This window comes from Choloepus didactylus, chromosome 4 (assembly GCF_015220235.1).
Source record: "Choloepus didactylus isolate mChoDid1 chromosome 4, mChoDid1.pri, whole genome shotgun sequence".
In the NCBI taxonomy this organism is placed as follows: Eukaryota; Metazoa; Chordata; class Mammalia; order Pilosa; family Megalonychidae; genus Choloepus; species Choloepus didactylus.
The window spans coordinates 143603426-143622869 of NC_051310.1; positions in this window are offsets into that span (position 1 = coordinate 143603426).

The window sequence follows — 19444 nt, forward strand, 5'->3', positions numbered from 1 at the left end:
ACTAGTTTTCTCCCACGCAAAGATGGGCCTATGTTTTATAATCTCCTCAGTCTTAAAAACCTTCCTTGAAGTTTGCTAGGCTATTTGAGCTGGTAAGGACAGAGATAAACTCAAGTTTCCTCAATTATGGGGAGATTTTTAATGGAAAAAGAAAAAAAATCTTAACCCCCACCCATCCAAGCTTCACAGATGACAGGACTGGTATTCAGGATAATACAGTAGCATTAGTTCTAATAATCCAACAGTAGCTAGGGTGACTTAGCAGCAATTTCCATATTTCATCCCCTTAGGAATGGACATCCAATGCTTGATGGCTGATTGGTTTGGTTTTCTGTTTGTTCTTCTATCACATAATCTCTTTCTCTACTGCCCATGCCATGGTTTCCGTTTAGGCATCATAGTTTCTACTGCCTCTAGGTCTTTGTGCCATTCTGCTATCTACTGATCTACTGAAGTGCTCCGAATTCTCCCATTACACTTCCCAAAGAAAATGGATCTATTTGAGTTGACCAATTACCTTCCAGGATCGGGATCTTCATGGGTTAGAGGCCCATGCCAGGCCAGGTTACAGATCATCTTAGATGCATGCCTAGTGTGCTGGTTTGGATGCATTATGTCCCCCAAAACACCATGTTCTTTGATGCAGTCTTGTGCAGGCAGATGTATTAGTGTTGATTAGATTGGAATTCTTTGAGTGTTTCCTTGGAGATGTGACTCAATCAACTGTAAGTGAAACGTTTGATTGGATAATTTCCATGGAGGTGTTACTCCACCCGTTCAAGGTGGGTGTTAATTAGATCACTGGAGTTGTATAAAGGAATTCACAGACAGAAGGAACTCAGAGCAACTGAGAGTGACATTTTGAAGAGCAGCTACAGCTAAGAGAGGACTAAATGCCCCAAGAGCAACATTTTGGAGAACGCCATTTTGAAACACCATCTGGGAGCAAGCAGTCACTAGCCACGTGCATTCTGAGCTAACAGAGATTTTCCGGACACCAATGGCCATCCTTCAGTGAAGGTACCTGATTGTTGATGCATAACTTTGGACAATTTTATTGGCTTTAAGACTGTAACTTTGTAACCAAATAAACACCCTTTATAAAAGCCAATCCATTTCTGATATTTTGCTTTCTGGCAGCATTAGCAAACTGGAACACCTAGTATCAGGAACCTTTCTTTAATTCAGTCAACTTTGTCTTCAGTGGTAAGCAATGCAATGATCTGTGTTTAACTTGAGTGCCTTAAAGTTGTCTAGCCCTCAGGCTTACATTTTGCCCAACTAAAAGTAAATCTGAAACTTCAATCCCTGATGCTCTTTGGAAGGCCAGTCATTTATCAACGTCTCTCCATTTTTCTGGTACTCTCTGAAGAATACTTTTTAATTTCATGAACAGGTTTTGGTTGTTACGTGTCAACTTTAGTCAGCCAAAACTTGTTCTTGTCCTCCTTCTTCATATTTTCTGAAAAGTGGTTACATATAGTGGTTGGATCTAGGGTGTTAAGGAAGGTAACACTGAATGAGCATCAGGGGACCTCTGGGGCAATGAAAGTTTCATGTCTTCATTGGGGTGTTGGTTACATGAGTGTGTATACTATCAATAGTCACCAAAGTGAACTCTTAAGATCTGTGCATTTTCCTCTATGGAAATTATATCTTTATAGAATTAGTTAATGAAAATGATAAAGTGGTTGTCCCAGGTGGGGTCCCAGCAGGAAATAGATAAACACTCAATTAGATACGTTTAAGAAAGTTTAACGAAGTCCAGTTAACAAAAGGGTCAATAAGGTGTAGTACCCCAGGGCAGGAAACCTGAGTTACCATTAGAAACAAAAGGGCAAAGGAAGGGAGCAGTTATCACAATGTGGAGACAGTGAATGCTGTATGGAGAAAACTGTTTGGCAAGAGCTGGGCCTTGGGTTAATGGATGTAGTCAGTCTATCATAATAGATTCCTTCCAATCTTCTCCTTGGATAAACCCAACCAGAAACCTGAGAGCAAGGGGATCCATAGACATACTGCATACAGCTCAGCCTCACAGGCTACAGAGCAGGGTAGAGAAGGATGGAGAGCAGATCTGGAGAGGCACTTAGATTATATCCAGCATCATGCTTTCCATTTTCCCTGAATCATTTCACTCCAAGTGAAGATGCTTGTCCATCTTGAATTCCTTATGTAAATAAGGCAAGATTGTGCATTTTAAAATATTTTACTGAAAGCTTGGGGATACCAGAGGGATTTACAGTAAAGGAAAAGAAATTTTTAAACCTCACAATAGCTATCACAGCTCCTGGATTCTACTGACCATGGCTTGTGCAGGAAATTACTCACTGTCTCTCTTTCTCCTTTGTCCCTGTTCCATGTCATGTTGAAGGGGCCAGTCTACCTTGCCCTAGTGGGAGTTCCTTGACTCCCCCCTCCCCAACCCCCGGTTCAAAATCCACTTCAACGCTCCCAAAGCCCCAAAAAGAGGGGGGATCTTCCCCTTCTCTTCTCTTCTCCTTGCTTCCTTTCTTATTCAGGTGATCAATGTGGGAAGATCTATTTAATTTGGAGCAACCACTATCTTCACCATAGGTAATGTTCTGGCTAGTACCTATTCTTCCAATCAGCTGTGGCCAGAATGATATCATGAGGTCCAAAGCAAAACCCATCACTAAACATTTTGGATGATGAGGAGTCATGTCAAGGTTGGAAAGCACACAGCAAGGCCTGGCAAAGTCCTGGCGGAAGGGAACATAGCTCCTGAATGTGATGCCAGAGGTCTGTGGCTATGAATTCAGGAGCTGCTCAAGAGTCCCAAGTTGGAAGACATTGGATTGAGTTCCTTTGTTTATCACTTGCCAGCTATGTGAACTTGGGCAAGTGACTTAATTTTTCTGAGCTGTAATTTCTATTCCTTCCTCCCTCCCTCCTTCTCTCCCTCCCTCTCTCCCTTCCTTCCTTCCTTCTTTAAATTTTTCTTTAAACAGGGCTGATGATGTGAACACATATGAAAACACTTTGCAAAAATCTATAGTTCAAATGAATATAAGCTATTCCTTTCTAGAAATTGTCAATTTCTTTTTCTGTTTCCATACTATTCATATGTATAACACACTCCCATCACATCATGCAATACTTTTTAAGAGGACTAGCAAGAGGTGGGGAGGGAAAATATATGATTAGAGATTATTGTCACTGGGGTCTTGATTAGTTGGAAAATCTTCTTGTGGAGATTTTGATAAGAGCTTCTTTGCCTCCCCTCTCCAGCTGGATCGTATCTAGTTGAGAATAACTTTCTAAATAGGAAATTAACGATCTGTGGGGGTAAAAAGGGCCAGAGCTATGTTTTGTTTGGCTTGCACAGAATTGTAAAGTTTTTGAATTAGGTGTCAATATTTTAAAATCAGGAGATGTCACACAAAAACATAAGGGTACTGCCTTCTCTGGAAATACAGATTTTCTGGCAAAACCAACAATACATTACTGAATACCACAATTTGGCTGGCGCTAAATCATGGCTGACTCTTTAGATGCAGCATGTATTTTACAGCTGGTATCACCTATTTGTGTCACCTGCCCCTTTTGCCATTGAGTTTGCTACATGTGATCTAGACGATCATGAAGTCTTGACGTTGGACTTCAAAATGTCACTGAGCTTGGCTTTAACAAGGCAATTTAGGATTGGTTTCCCCAGTTAAGCAAAAGCCTCCTTGGGTTAAATGGTCTTCCCTACCTCACCTGGGGGGAATGATAGGGGAGGTGGTGGAGGAGACTGACGAGAATTGAGGTCATCACACTCCTCCCAGGAAAGGGTGCTTTCCTAGCATTGTGGACTACCTCGCAAGTAGCCCAGTGACTGGAGCCATTGTGGGTAAAGGTAAGACTTAGATGTGTGAAGCTTCTGAAGCTTCACTGCAACTCGAGCGACACCAGAACAGACATACACTCTAGTGCGGCTGACCTTGAGTTAACGACCCACCTCTTCCTGAACACATGTGAATGTAGGAGCAGGACCAGAAAGGCTGCAAACTTGGAGCAGCTAGCATCCTTGACCCCCCTGCCAGGGATCCCAGGTTTAAGAAATCCTCTGGGTTTTTTGGCGGGAGATGGAAAAGGAAGATGAAGGTGGGAAGGAGGAGAGAAAAACAGGGGTGGAGAAGATTGCATTTTCTTTTCACCCAGAAGTGAGGTCTTGGACTACTTGTGTTTGCAGTGAGGTTTTCATTTTCTGTCTTTTTCCCTGGTTCTGGCATTGCTGTGTTGGCATAATGCTGAATGTTTGTTTTGGCTGCTGGAGGAAGTATTGACAAAGGAAGTAGGAGAACAAATGTAATTTTTTAAGCAATCAACCTAAGAGGAACAATAAAGCAGAAGTGGAGACAGCAGGATTGGGTTAGATTCTTGGAGCCTGTTTTAACATGAGTATAGAGCTGGTTTTACACTAGAATCTCTGAAGCATGTGGCCACTGAGAAATAGGAGCTTGTGGAATTTTAGATCTAGAGGGGTGTGCAGTAATCACTTCAGAGACATCTGCTGAGCTATGCTTTGCGACTGTGATTTCTATGCTTTGATAGATATTCTTCTGGGCCTTTGTTTTCTGCTAGCTCCTCCCATCCTTTCTTCCTACTATGGCAAATACTAGGGAAGAAGGTATTTTCCAATTAGGAGACAGCCCAAGCTGAGGACCGCACAATTTAAATTTCCCAGAAAAATCTGGTTTTATCTTTGGTTATAATTTTAGGATTTTTTTAATAGACAGGTTGTAGATTTACAGAAAAAATCAGGCAGAAAATAGAGTCCAATATACCTGCCCCAACACTCATTTTTTCACCATTATTAATACTTTGAATTAGTGTGATAATTGGTGAAAAAATATCATTATAATGGTACTATTAACTATAGCCCATAGTTTACATTAGGGCTCACTCGTGGTGTGGTACAATCCTATGTTTTTTTTAAATAATTTTATTCTAGTAACATGTATACAACATAAAATTTCCCCTTTTAACCAAATTCAGATATATAATTCAGTGGTCTTAATTACATTTGCAGTGTTGTGCTACCATCACCACCATCAGTTACCAAAAAACTTTTCCATTGTCCCAAATAGAAACTTGGTACATTGTAAACCCATCTATTCCCTGCCTCCACACTATCCCCTAGTAACCTATATTCTAGATTCTTGTTCTATTAGCTTGCTTCTTCTAATTATTGCGTATCAGTGAGATCATACAATATTTGTCTTTTTGTGTCTGGCTTACTTCAGTCAACATGATGTCTTCTAAGGTTCATCACGTTCTCATGAATCAGAACTTCATTCCTTTTTATGGCTAAATAATATTCCGTTATATATATATATACCACATTTGTTTATCCATTCATAGGTTGATGAACACTTCCATCTTTTGGCAATTGTGATAATACTGCTAGGAACATCTGTGTGAAAATATCTGTTTGAATCCCTGCTTTCTGGGTTATATGGTAATTCAATACTCAACTTTCTGAGGAAGTGCCAAACTGTTCTTCCAAAGCAACTGAACTATATAACATCCTCACCAACATTGAATGAGTGTTCCTATTTCTCCACATCTTCTCCAATGCTGGTTTTTTCAATTTTTTTGAATAGTAGCCATTCTAGTGGGTGTGAAGTGGTTATCTCATCATGGTTTTGATATGCTAATGATATGCTAATGTGTTGAATATCTTTTCATGTGCTTACTGGTCATTTGTATATCTTCCTTGGAGAAGATATACAAATCTATTCAAGTCTTTTGCTTAGTTTTAAATTGTGTTGATTGTCTTTTTGTTGTTGAGTTGTAGGATTTCTTTTTATAGTATGGCTATTAAACAACTCTTATCAGATATGTGGTTCCAAATATTTTTTCCTATTCTGTAGGTTGCCTTTTTACTTTCATGATGAAGTCCTTTGGCGCAGAAAAGTTTTAAATTTTGGTGAAGTCCCGTTTATCTATTTTTTTTCTTTTGTTCCTTGTGTTTTTGATGTGAAGCTAAGAAGCCATTGCCTAACACAACGTCCTGAAGATCCTTTCCTATATTTTCTCCTAGGAATTTTTTTTTTAAATAATAAATTTTATTTTGAAATAAGTTCAATCTTACAGGAACAGTTGCAAAAACAGTACAAACCTCATACATAGAACTCCATCATACCCCACCCCCCTCCCCCGATATCCCGATCCATCACCTTTAAGATCCTGTCACACCACCGTCTCTTTCTTTACCTCCCTCTCTCCCTCCATCCCTCCCTCCCTAACACCCATCATCTATTGCTCTGTCCTCTGAACATATGAGAGCAAGCTGCACATATTTTTGAACAAACAATATAATTCACATATACCTTTCCCATGGACAAGAACATTATTTTATGCAATCTCATTAAACGCAGCTAAGAAGTTCAAGAAATTCAACATTGATATAAAGCTTACATTCTATATTTCCCTTTTTTTTTTTTTTTTTTCTTGTGTCCCATCTGTGTCCCTTTCAGCCTCCTCTCCTCCGACCTCAGATCCCATCCAGGATCATCCTTGGCATTTAATTGTCATCTATTTAGACTGTCTTATTATTATTTTTTTTTCAATTGTGGAAAGATATATATATAGCCTAAATCTTCCTATTCCACCCCTCCCTAGCATTCCATTAGTGGGATTAATCACATTTAGAATGTTGCAATGCTATCACCTTCTGACCATCCATTTCTAGAAGTTTCCCTTCACCCCAAACAAAAACCCTACTCTCATTTCTTAACTCCCCATTGCCCCTTCCCCCACTTCTTGGAACCCCTACTCCTATACACCTCCATTCTCCCACCTTTATGTAGTTCTTGTCAAAAATTACATACTTTACATTGAGTACAAAACCACCGATTTATCATTATAGTTGATGTATTTTAGATCCTGTAGGAAGTAAATAGTGGAGTTATAAATCAACAATACAGTAGTATTGGTCTTTATATTTACCATGTGATCTTTACTGGAAATCTTTATTTCTTCATGTGGTTTCAGTCAATTGTTTAGTGTCCCTTCCTTTCAGCCTGCTTAGGACTGATGTACTGGTGATGAAGACCCTCAGCTTTTGATTATCCAGGAATGTTTTCATCTCCCCCTCAATTTTATCCTTCAGGTGTTTGTGAATTCTCCGTCTCAGATGGTTATTGACTTCTATTTGTATTACACTGTGGTCAGAGAATGTGCTTTGAACAAATTCATTTTTTTATTTTTTATTTTATTGAGGCTTGTTTTTATGTCCCCACATACAGTCCATTCTGCAGAAAGATCCATGATCACTAGTGAAGAATGTGTGTCCCAGTGACCTGAGATGTAATAGTTTATATATGTCTGTTAAAATTCTCTATATCTCTCTCTCCTTTCTTTGTTTCTCTGTCCTTAGGGCTCGCTTTAGTATCTGAAGTAGGGCAGGTCTTTTATTAGCAAACTCTCTCAGCATTTGTTTGTCTGTGAAAAATTTAAGCTCTCCCTCAAATTTGAAGGAGAGTTTTGCTGGATAAAGTATTCTTCGTTGGAAATTTTTCTCTCTCTGAATTTTAAATATGTCATTCCACTGCCTTCTTACCTCCATGGTGGCCGCTGAGTAGTCACTACTTAGTCTTATGTTGTTTCCTTTGTATGTGGTGAATTGCTTTTCTCTTGCTGCTTTCAGAACTTGCTCCTTCTCTTCAGTATTTGACAGTCTGATCAGAATATGTCTTGGAGTGGGTTTGTTTGAATTTATTCTATTTGGAGTTTGCTGGGCATTTATGCTTTGTGTATTTATATTGTGTAGAAGGTTTGGGAAGTTTTCCCCAACAATTTCTTTGAATACTCTTTCTAGACCTTTACCCTTCTCTTCCCCTTCTGGAACATCAATGAGTCTTAAATTTGGACGTTTTATTTTATCTATCGTATCCCTGAGATCCATTGTGATTTTTTCATTTTTTTTCTGCATTCTTTCTTTTGTTCTTTCATTTTCTGTTCTGTGGATTTCTAGGACACTGAGATGTTGTTCTGCTTCCTCTAGTCTTGTATTGTGAATATCTAGAGTCTTTTTAATTTGGCCAACAGTTTCTTTTATTTCCATAAGAGCTTCTATTTTTTTATTTACTCTTGCAATGTCTTCTTTATGCTCTTCTAGGGTCTTCTTTATGGCACTTATATCCTGGGCCATGGTCCTCTTGATGTCCTTTAAATCCTTTGCCATGTTTTTGTTCTTCGATTGTAGTTCTTTGATTAATTTTGCGAGGTACAATGTTTCTTCCGAAATATTGATTTGTGTGTTTGGAGCTGGATTCTCCATATTGTCTGGTTTTATCACATGCATTAAGATTTTCTGTTGTTTTTGGCCTCTTGGCATTTGTTTTGGTTGATAGGGTTCTTGCAGGTTGTATAAAAAAAAAGATATCGATCTAATTTTTCAGAGACACAGTTTTGTGACGTACACTTTCTCTAACTAACCAGCAGATGGCGTCTGTGAGTCACCTATATCCCTCAGATCAGTTCTCAACCTTTTTTCCACGGAGTGTGGGGAAATGATTCTTGTGTGTTCAGTTGGAGAACTCAGTTTGGGTGTGTTGCTGGAGCTGTCCGCCCTGAATGTGGGGCGTGTGTACGGGTGGCCAGGGAGGAAGGGCAGTTCTACTGTTCAAATCTCCCAGGTTCCAGGAGATTCAAGGCTGCCGCAAGAGTGTAAGCCTTCATTTCAGTTCAGCCCCAGACCTTCTCTCTCGGTGTCGCACAAACCACCAGACTTGGCGTAGCGCCCCTGGGTTCTCTGAGCTGATCCCCACTCCATGATCCTCCCTCAGCCAAGGGAATGCCGTGCTACATCATCAGTGTGCGCCATCCCTCAAGGGAAGCCCTGGGCTGTGGGGCTGTGCTGCGGGACTCTCAGCTCGTTTCAGATTGCAGAATGTCTGAGGCTGTCTTTACTGCAATGCCTTGTGGGCTGAGAACAGCTGAGGTTTTCTCCACAGAGAGAGAGCGAGGGACAGAAAAACTTCCAGTTTCACCCGTCAGCCAGATATAGCACCCGATTCTCTGGGCTCCCTATCCTGAGACAGATATGTTCCCCAATTCTTCCAAGGTCAGTTGTCACCAAAAGCCTCTGTCTGCTTGTTGAGGATTTGCTGTCTGTATTGAGCAGTTAATATTAAAACCTCACTTGGAGCTGGGCTGAGAAAGTGCACAGCGCGGCTTCCGTGAGGGAGGGGCTCTCAGCTCTAGGTTCTCGGCTCTCAGCGCGGGTCTGCAGTTTTACTTACAGATTTTATGCTGTGATCTCGGGCATTCCTCCCAATTCATGTCGGTGGATGTTGAGTGTGCAGTCATGTTTGTCTCCCCGCTGTTATTCCAGGTCATTTACTGGTTTTTTGTTCATTTATGAATTGTTCTGGGGGAGACTAAGTCTTCCACTTCTTTCTGTGCCGCCATCTTCCCAGAATCCTCCCTCCATTGGTTTTTATGTCTGTCCTTATGCCAGTACCATGTTGTATTCATACCTATAGCTTTGTCATAAGTTTTAAAATCAGGAAGTGTGAGTCCTCCAACTTTGTACTTCTTTTTCAAGATGATTTTGGCTATTCAGGGACCCTTATCTTTCCATATAAATTTGACAGTTGGCTTTTTCATTTCTGCAAGGGGCTGTTGGACTTTTGGTTGGGATTGCATTGAATCCGTAAATCTCTTTGTGTAGAATTGACATCTTCACAATATTTAGTCTTCCAACCCACGAGTATGGAGTTCCCTTCCATTTATTTAGGTCTTCTTTAATTTCTTTCAGCAATGTTTTGTGGTTTTCTGTGTACAAATCCTTAACATCATTGGTTAAATTTATTCCTAGTTATTTGATTCCTTTATTTGCTTTTGTAAATAGAATCTTTTTCTTGATTTCCTCTTCAGATTATTCATTGCCATTATATAGAAACAATAGCAATTTTTGATTGTTGATCTTGTACTCTTCCACTTTGCTGAATTTGTTTCTTAGCTCTGGTAGCTTGTTGTGGATTTTTCAGGGTTTTCTATATATATACATATATGATGATGTCATCTTCAAATAAAGAATTTTTTTATTTCTTCCTTTGCAACTTGGATGGCTTTTATTTCTTTTTCTTGCCATATTGCTCTGGCTAGAACTTCCAGTACAATGTTGATTAACAGTGGTAACAGTGGGCATTCTTGTCTTGTTCTGATCTCAGGAAAAAAGCTTTCAGCCTTTCACCAGAGCATGATGTTAACTGTGGGTTTTTCATTTATACCCTCAATCATGTTAAGGAAGTTTCCTTCTAATGCTAAACTTTCTAAGTATTTTTATCCAGAATGGGTGTTGGATTTTGTCAAATGCCTTTTCTGCATCAATTGAGATGATCATGTGATATTTTCCTTCTGTTCTATTAGGAATTTAAAAAAAAAGCACATAATGGCACCTGAAGATCGTTAAAATTCCAAGTGATTGTTTCATGAAATTCTAAAAAGCATATGCTTTCATTTTTTATCTCTCTTAAGACTAATGGGGTAGGTGGAGACTTTTCATACATTTAAAGGATGGCACCAGGAGAGCTTGGTGGGCTTGAGACACAAGCTCAAAGAGCTCAATTCTGAATGGTACCATAACTTATTTACCATATAGTTGGAGAAACCTCCTTTGCTATAGATTTCTTAGAAATTGGGTTATTACAAGTCAGAGATGACTGAGGTGTAGTCCTTGCTAGAGACAAAGGATAGAATGTTACACACTTATTATTTTTCGCAAAGGGCTAAGAAGATAAATGAAATTCCCTTGTTTAGATGACTGTGGGAGTTAGCAATCTCTGAGCCTTGACTTACGCTAACTCTGTTCCCTGGGTTTCTGGATACGAATGTTCCTAAAACAGTGGTGTTTTCTGAAGCAGTTTCTGCAGCTTAGAAAACTTCATGTTGTTTTCTAGGGAGAAACCTTAGAAAGTAACCTAGATATTCAGTAGCAGCTTTGAATGAAAGTCTGTATTGTTAGCTTTGAAACCTTAGATTGTATAATGGGTTATAGCATACTTTTACTTTCTTCTGCTTCCATAGGCAGTAAGGGATGGAGGCAGGTGTCAATTGGAACACTAAGAGAAGTTACTTAGTAATACTACTGCTTTGTAAAACTGTAGCACACCTGCAGCAGCATACACACCTGAGTAGTAGATATGTAAAACCTCGATTTATCTCGAGTTTCTCAGAGTAATGTCCTTTTCCCAGGGTGTCCATCTCTCCAGTACAGATGAAAGTGCAAGGTAGGTTGGATAGAGAGGGAGCTTGTAAAATGACAAGTCAATAAATGTGTGAAATGCATCCAGTCATCTCTAAATTAGTCAGCAGATATCCTTGGCTGATTAAGGTTTCTGGCTCTATTAGTATGTCCTATTGTTCTGCAAGAGAAGGGGTGTGGTGACTTGGAACTATGTACCCCAGAAAAACGTAGTCCATTCCTGTGAATGTGAGCTCTTGTAAATAGGACCTTTTGATGAAATTATTGCAGTTCAAGTGTGGCCCAACTGAATGAGGATGGATCTTAATCCTATTACTGAAGGTCTTATAGGTAAGGCCACAGAGAAAGAAGGAAAGTCACAGAAGTCAACAGAACCCAGAGAGGCCAGGAGAGGCCACTGTGTACATTGCCATGTGACAGAAAACCCCAGGACCAAGGATTGCCGATCACCAGCCACAGTCTTCTGGGAGAAAGCATGCCAATAGATGACAAGTTGACTTTGGATGTCTCCTAGCCTCAAAACTGTGGGTCAATAAATTCCCATGGTTTAAGCCAACCATTGCATGGTATTTGATTTAGCAGCCAGGAAACTAAAACAAGGGGATAACCTTAGTACTCTATCTTGATCTTTTAATTTTCATATTCTAAAACACAGAATTATCTTTTGGGAAATTACTAATTTTCTGAAACTCTACTGGTGTCAATTTATGTTTGAATTAAAGAGGGGAAAAAGAATATCTTCACCAAGGAATATAATATATTCTCGCACAAACTCTGGTGAAACTGAATTATTTTTGGTGGGCTATTGGGAAAACTACTTGTTCTCTATGTGCCTCAGTTTTGCCTTTCCATGTCTGTACTATGGAAAGATCATACTGTAGCTTACTTTTTCTGAGATGGTCCCCATAAATCCTTTAATTCCAGAGAAATGCAAATATTTCAATATTTTGGTATGTAAACAATATTTCTTGGACTTACTTTTTATACACTCTTCTGGTACATTTTCTTTTAAAAAAAGGCTTTATTGAGATGTAAGTCAATACCATAATATCCACTCATTTAAAGCATACAATTGGGTTGATTTTAGTATTATATTCATAGAGTTGTTCAACTGTCACCATAATCTAAATTTTGAACATTTTCATCACCCCAAAAAGAAACCTCAAGCCTATTAGCACTCACTCTCCATTTCCAGTCCCCAAACCTAACCCCTGGCAATCTACTTTCTGTCTCTATAGATTTGACAATTTTGTATATTTCATATAAATGGAATCATACGTGGCCTTTAATGTCTAGCTTTTTTTACTTAGCATAATGTTTCCAAGGATCATCCATGTTGTTATATGAATCAGTAATTCATTCTTTTTTATGGCCAGATAGTGTTTCATTGTATGTGTATATTCATTTTGTTTGTCTATTCATCAATTTTAGGTTATTTCTACCTTTTGGTTATTAAGAATAATGTTGCTGCAAATATATCTCAATAAAAATTTAAAAAAAAAGAATAATGTTGCTATGAACATTCATGCACAAGATTTTGTTTGGATGTATGCTTTTATTTCTCTTGGGCATATGCCAAGGAGTAGAATTGCTAACTCACATAGTGACTCCATTTGAACGGCTTCTATCACTTAGAATTAGCCCAACACTTTTGTCAGGCTGATTTTGAATTCATAAAATACAGTGGTTTTGATTATAACTGGCCTCACTTTAGCTCAGCGAGGAATGAGACTGTGATTGCTAGAGAATTCCAGGAACTGCAGCCTGGGAGACTTCTTCAGGGGTTATGGAGTCCTTGTGGATAAGACAACATCACAGAAGTTATAGAAGATATACCCCAAAGTGACCCCCAGTAATTCCCCACCTCCTGGTATTCAGAAATTTGTGTAATCTCCATTTAGTTGGCAGGGCCTGTTCTAGTTTGCTAATGCTGCCAGAAAGCAAAACACCAGACATAGATAGGTTTTTATAAAGGGCGTTTATTTGGTTACACAGTTACAGTCTTAAGGCCATAAAGTGTCTAAGGTAAGCATCAACAATCGGGTACCTTCACTGGAGGATGGCCAATAGTGTCCGGAAGACCTCTGTTAGCTGGGAAGGCACATGGCTGGTGTTGGCTCCAAGTTCTGGTTTCAAAATGGCTTTCTCCCAGGATGGTCCTCTCTAGGCCACAGCTCCACTTCAAAGTGTCACACTTGGTTGCTCTTGAGGCATCCCCTCTTAGCTTCTCTGAAGCAAGAGTCTGCTTTCAACGGCTGTCTTCAAACTGTCTCTCATCTGCAGCTCCTCTCTCAGCTTCTGTGCATCTTCAAAGTGTCCCTCTTGGCTGTGGCTTCTCTTCAAAATGTCTCCCACAGCTGCACTGAGTTCCTTCTGTTTGTCAGCTCATTCATATGGCTCCAGTGATTTAATTTAGACCTACCCTGAATGGGTGGGGTAACACCTCCAGGGAAATTAACTAATCAGAGTCATCACCCACAGTTGGGTGGGGCACATCTCCATGGAAACCCTCAAAGAATTACAATCTAATTAACACTGATAGGTCTGCCCACACTAGATTACATCAAAGATAATGGCGTTTGGGGGAAATAATGTTCAAACTGGCACAGGGCCTGTGACTTGCTTCTAACCAATAGAATATGACAATGGTGTTCAATATCACTCCTATGATAATTTTATGTTATGAAATTCTCCATCTTAGCAGACTGGAGACCCTCCTTGTGGCTGTGGTGAAGTAAGTGGCTGTGCTGGAGAAGCCCATGTGGCAAGGAACAGCAGGTTGCCTCTAGGAACTCTAAAGATAGCAACCAGCAAAAAGTGGAGTCCCAATCACACAACCATAAGGAAATGAATTCTTATCTGGAATAAGATAAGAATGCAGCCTGGTTATCACCTTGATTCCAGCTTTATGACACTCTAAGCAGAGGACCTGGCTAAGCTATTCCCAGACTTCTGACCCATTGAAGCAGAGATAATAAATGTGTGTTGTTTTCTGCTATTAAGCTTGTGGTAATTTGGTATTTAGCAATAGAAAACTAATACAGAAGTCTAGGGTTTGGCTCCATTACATTATCTGGGCTGGGTGCCACAGAATTTCCTTGACAAGGCAAATAGCCTCTATATTTATTGGTATGATCATCATAGAAGGGTGCAACTGCCAGATGTTTCTGGTGGTTATGGAGCAATTTCTACTTTTGTTGTACAGTTTCTATGGTGGGAAATCAGAAAAGCATGGAAGAAGTAAGGAACAGAGTTCCGCTCTGGCTGCCTGACTCATATGGTGGACATATATCTAGAAACCCTCATCCAAGAAGAGTCACTAAATAATCAGATTTAAAGAGGAAGAGCCTATATAATAAAATGCCACTGCATACTAGGGGGTATGAGGGTGGAGGTCTCGCATGAAGGTGAGAGCTTGTGGGATAGTTATAATTTGCCTAGCCCACTGGGCAGACGTAAGTGTGAGCTTAATGCTACCTTTCCCTTACAATTGTTTAACCAAACAATCCTAGCCTGGTGAACACCACTTCTATATTTAAAACCTAACTAGGAAGTCTCCATTTTTCTTAGCTATCCATTTCTATCCTTAACAACACTTAGACTCAGAATTTCAAGCTTATAGCTCACTTAAATCCCTTATTCTTCATTTAAAGCCTGTGTTCTTTCATACCTGCCTCAAAACAGATGGGGACAGTTGATTACGTGAACCTCTTGGCTGTTTCTGGCATACCATTTTGTTTTGTTACATTTAATTCCTGACTGACTTAAGTGAGAAGATTGAGCTGGACCTTATCCTGCAGCACAGAGACACATGTGGAATGCCTCTTTACTTCCTCAGCAATCTGACTTTAATTTCATACACTGCAAAGATGACTTAATGAGCAGTAACTAATATGAAATGTCATGCTGTTTATAACCTGCAGCTGAATATCTAACCAGTCTTGCCTCAGATGACTTGGAAGTTTCCTAGTAGGAAAATGAAGCAGTTGTAACTGATGGGAGATGAATATCTGATACCCAGTAGAATGGAAGGTTCAAGCATCACTGAAATTTCCATCTTCCCATATCTCACACCTTTAGTCTCGTAAAAAAGCAAAACTGTTTTTATAAGGATACAAGCAACTGTTTTTTCCTTATATCTATAAAAACACCACATTCCAGTCATAGGGAAAGAAGTAAAATGGATAGTTTTTTTTTTTTTCCCTAGGTGATGTACCTCATAGAACAGTTCTCTAGGAAACAAGTAAAGATTACTTGGGCAAAGTGGGGGTAGCTGTTACCATCATTTTTATTAGTTTTTATTTTCTGTGTGACTATCCTCTTGCAGAAGAAATCAAACTATGAGGGATGTTTATATTTATATAGCCGATTTCATTTAATTTTGACAATTATTTTCATTCATGCTTGTCAATGAGATAGTTGTACTTCTCTGGGATTTTGGGGACTTGGGTGATGATGCTGCCTCGTTTTCTCTGCACGCACTGTCCTGTCTCCCATTCTACAATAGAAGCCTTTGATTTGGAGAATACTGGGAGTTGGGTGTAGTTAGAGTGTAAGGTTTGTGTATACCTGTGTGGAGTGTGTGTGAGAAGGACTCTGGGAGATAAGTTGGTCATGGAAGTTTGGAAACAAGGAGAGAAGAATGTTGTAGTCTTGCTCTGCACTTTTTCCTTTTTGCTACTGGTGGGAATTTTCTGGATGGCGAGTGCTACCTTAGTTGCTCTTTCTAGTGTCTGGGTCTTTGGCTTTCTCGAGTTGGGACTGTCACTCTGCCAACCTGTTTCTGCACTTGTCCTTCCAAATACTTTATGAATACTTTGTATAAAGGTACATCCTTGCTAATTTGGACTCAAATAGAAATGGGCTAATTTTGCATTACAGTTATCATTTGTAAAATGTTTTGTGGAGCACGGTTTTAAATAAATATGTGTGAAGAGCATACACTGTCATGAGTTTAAAACTGAGAAAAAGCTGAGTCTAAGCATTTTACTGTTTTTATTCTCTTCCTAAATATAGGTTGTTCTAGGTAATTTTCACAGCATTAGCCCTGCCTAGTCCAGTTTATTCTGTGCTGCTACTTGTTGTTCATGTGTTAAATACCACATTAACACCTCTTTGCTACTTCCAGGAGAAATACCAACGACTTAGCTGATTTTCAGCTCAAGTCACCTCTGGAGTCTTCATGAGCATCAGACTGTGTTCAGCTGTTTACCTTCTGAATTCCCCTTTTAAATGTCTCTATTCAAGTGTTTCTTAAACTAAAGGCATGTAGGGAAGTAGATGCCCCAGTTCTCATTTTACTTGGAATCACTCATTCTTGCTTTCACTTAACAATCATGCTACTGTGTGCTTGTTTTTTGCCAATCTCTGTGCTGGATACTGAAATTACAAAGATGAATAAAACATTAGTCTCTGATGTGGAAGAACTTCCTACAATGGAGAGAGTCATGCAAGTATGTAATTATACTATGATATAAGTTCTCCTGCAGGGCTAGGAGCACTGAATCAGCCTGGAGGAGTCAGAAGAGGTAGCCTTTTAGTTGGGCCCTGACAAATGCATTGGGATTTGTCAGATGTGTAGGTATGAGGGGGTGGTGGCTGCAGAAATGATTTATAGCCCGAGGAACCAGCATGAACAACCATGAAGGCATGGAAGGATGTGGCTGATTTGGAGAATACTGGGAGTTGGTTGTAGTTGGAGTGTAAGGTTTGTGTATACCTGTGGGGAGTGTGTGTGAGAAGGACTCTGGGAGATAAGTTGGTCATGGAAGTTTGGAATCAAGGAGAGAAGAATGTTGTAGTCTGGGTGTGGAACTCTGACTTGATCCAGTAGCAATGGGGGATAGCAGGAGTTTTAAATCAAGATGGTAACATGATAAAGAGATGGTACATGTAGGAATGTATAGATGGGACTGGAGTTGGCAGAAATGGGTCAGAGTGAGGCTGTATAAAATGTCATCTAACACTGCCTGCAGGAGTCAGCCACCATGGAATCCTCCAATAGTGGAGATGTGTATGAGGCTCTTGAAATTGGGCTGGGACTTAAGCTGGATCAAAGGGAGCGAAATGAAGAGGAAGGGCACAAGCTGAGAAAAGTTTTAGAGGTAGAATTGTCAAGACTTTGTGACTGATTGGGTGTGAAAGATGAGGTTGGGGAAATGAAAGTGACTCCAGGATCCTCTCCTTGGGAGACTCATTGGCTAGTGACATTATTAATAAAAATAGAATACAGGAGAAATATTGAAGTTTTAGCTGGGCAGGAGGAAAGGAAGTAAGGAGGTGTAGTAAGCATATCTGGTGCTCCAGTTCGTATCCTCTTGGCCTCCTCTGTTTTTTTTTTTATTAAATTCAGTTTTATTGAAATACATTCACACACCATACAATCTTCCATGATATACAATCCACTGTCCACAGTATGATAACATAGTTATGCGTTCATCACCACAATCTATCTCTGAACATTTTCCTTACATCAGAAAGAACCAGAACAAGAATAAAAAATAAAAGTGAAAAAAGAACACCCAAATCATCCCCCCATCCCACCCCATTTGTCCTTTAGTTTTTATCCCCATTCCTCCACTCATCCATACACTAGATAAAGGGGATGTGATCCACAAGGTCTTCACAATCACACTGTCACCCCTTGTAATCTACATTATTATATAATTGTCTTCAGGAGTCCAGACTGCTGGGTTGGAGTTTGGTAGTTTCAGGTATTTACTTCTAGCTATTCCAATACATTAAAGCCTAAGAGGTGTTATTTATATAGTGCATAAGAATGTCCACCAGAGTGACCTCTCGACTCCATTTGGAATCTCTCAGCCACTGAAACTATTTCGTCTCATTTTGCATCCCCCTTTTGGTCAAGAAGATACTCGCAGTCCCACGATGCCGGGTCCACATTCATCCCCGGGAGTCATACTCTGCGTTGCCAGGGAGATTTATACCCCTGGGAGTTGGGTCCCACGTAGGGGGGAGGGCAGCGAGTTCACCTGTCGAGATGGCTCAGTTGGAGAGAGAGAGAGGGCCACATCTGAGCAACAAAGAGGTACTCAGGGGGAGACTCTTAGGCACAATTACATACAAGTTTAGACTCTCCTTTGTGGTAATGAGCTTCATAAGGGCAAGTCCCATGCTTGAGGGCTCAGCACATCAAACCGCCAGTCCCAATGTTTGTGACAACACCAACACATCCGCACCTTCCCCCAGATCCTCGGGGCTGGGGAGGGGGAGGCTGTAAATATAATTTTTATTATCTGCCCAAATTACTCTAGGATGTGTTACTATTTCACTCCAGCCTATACTAACCTACCGTATCTCACTTCCTATTCAAAGTTCCATGCAATTGTGGTGTTTGAACAAATCAACTGTAGACTTGTACCATTTAGAAAATTTAGATCCTGTACCAAATAGGTATCTCTTCCCTTGGTCTCATATGGAAGTTGAAGTTTTAAAACACAGTCAGTTTCAACCTTTACCCTTTGGTCTGGCTTGCCCTGGTCTTAACCAGACCTGCTTCATTCATATCACTAATTGAAGTCTGGGCTCTTTTTCAGCTTTTTTTTTTTTTTGACAGTGTCTGTATGCACTAATACTGACATTCATATCTGCCGAGCTCTAGCTCTGCGTTTCAGGTGTCTCAGAGATATACATTGTTCCAGAGACCAATCAGGTTATACGCTAGGGGATCAGCATCTCAAAGTTTAGAGATGGCCTCCTCTGTTTTCGACCATGGCTGGGTCGACCATTATATGCCAGTTTCAATTCACTTCATGCCGAGAGCATCTTGCCTCCTGTGATTGCCCTGGGTCTTCACTTTCTGCCCTCAGGCTTGCTGAGCCTTTGCTGAAAAGTGTGGTGAAGTTAACACCCCTGGGAATGGGAATGGGGCCCAAAGGATAAATGCTCCCAGTTCCACCCTTTGGGTGGTCAGTTCCGGGAAGTATTTTTGTACCTTCACAGGAGCTCCTGGTAGAATCAAGCCCTGTTGCTCACAGTGGAGCCTCAGCAACACTTTCATGTTGTTCTCCCCCTACCCTATTATTACTCTTTCCACACCTGCAGTCCTGATCACTAGAACACTTCTCAATAACCTATTCAAACGTAAATTCTTGTTTCAGCCTCTGCTTTTGAGGTAAACTTAGCTAAGGCAGATGGGGAGGCAAAGATGAGTTTGGCTTTGGATGGGTTAAGTCTGTGGTGTCCAGGCTATCCACTTAC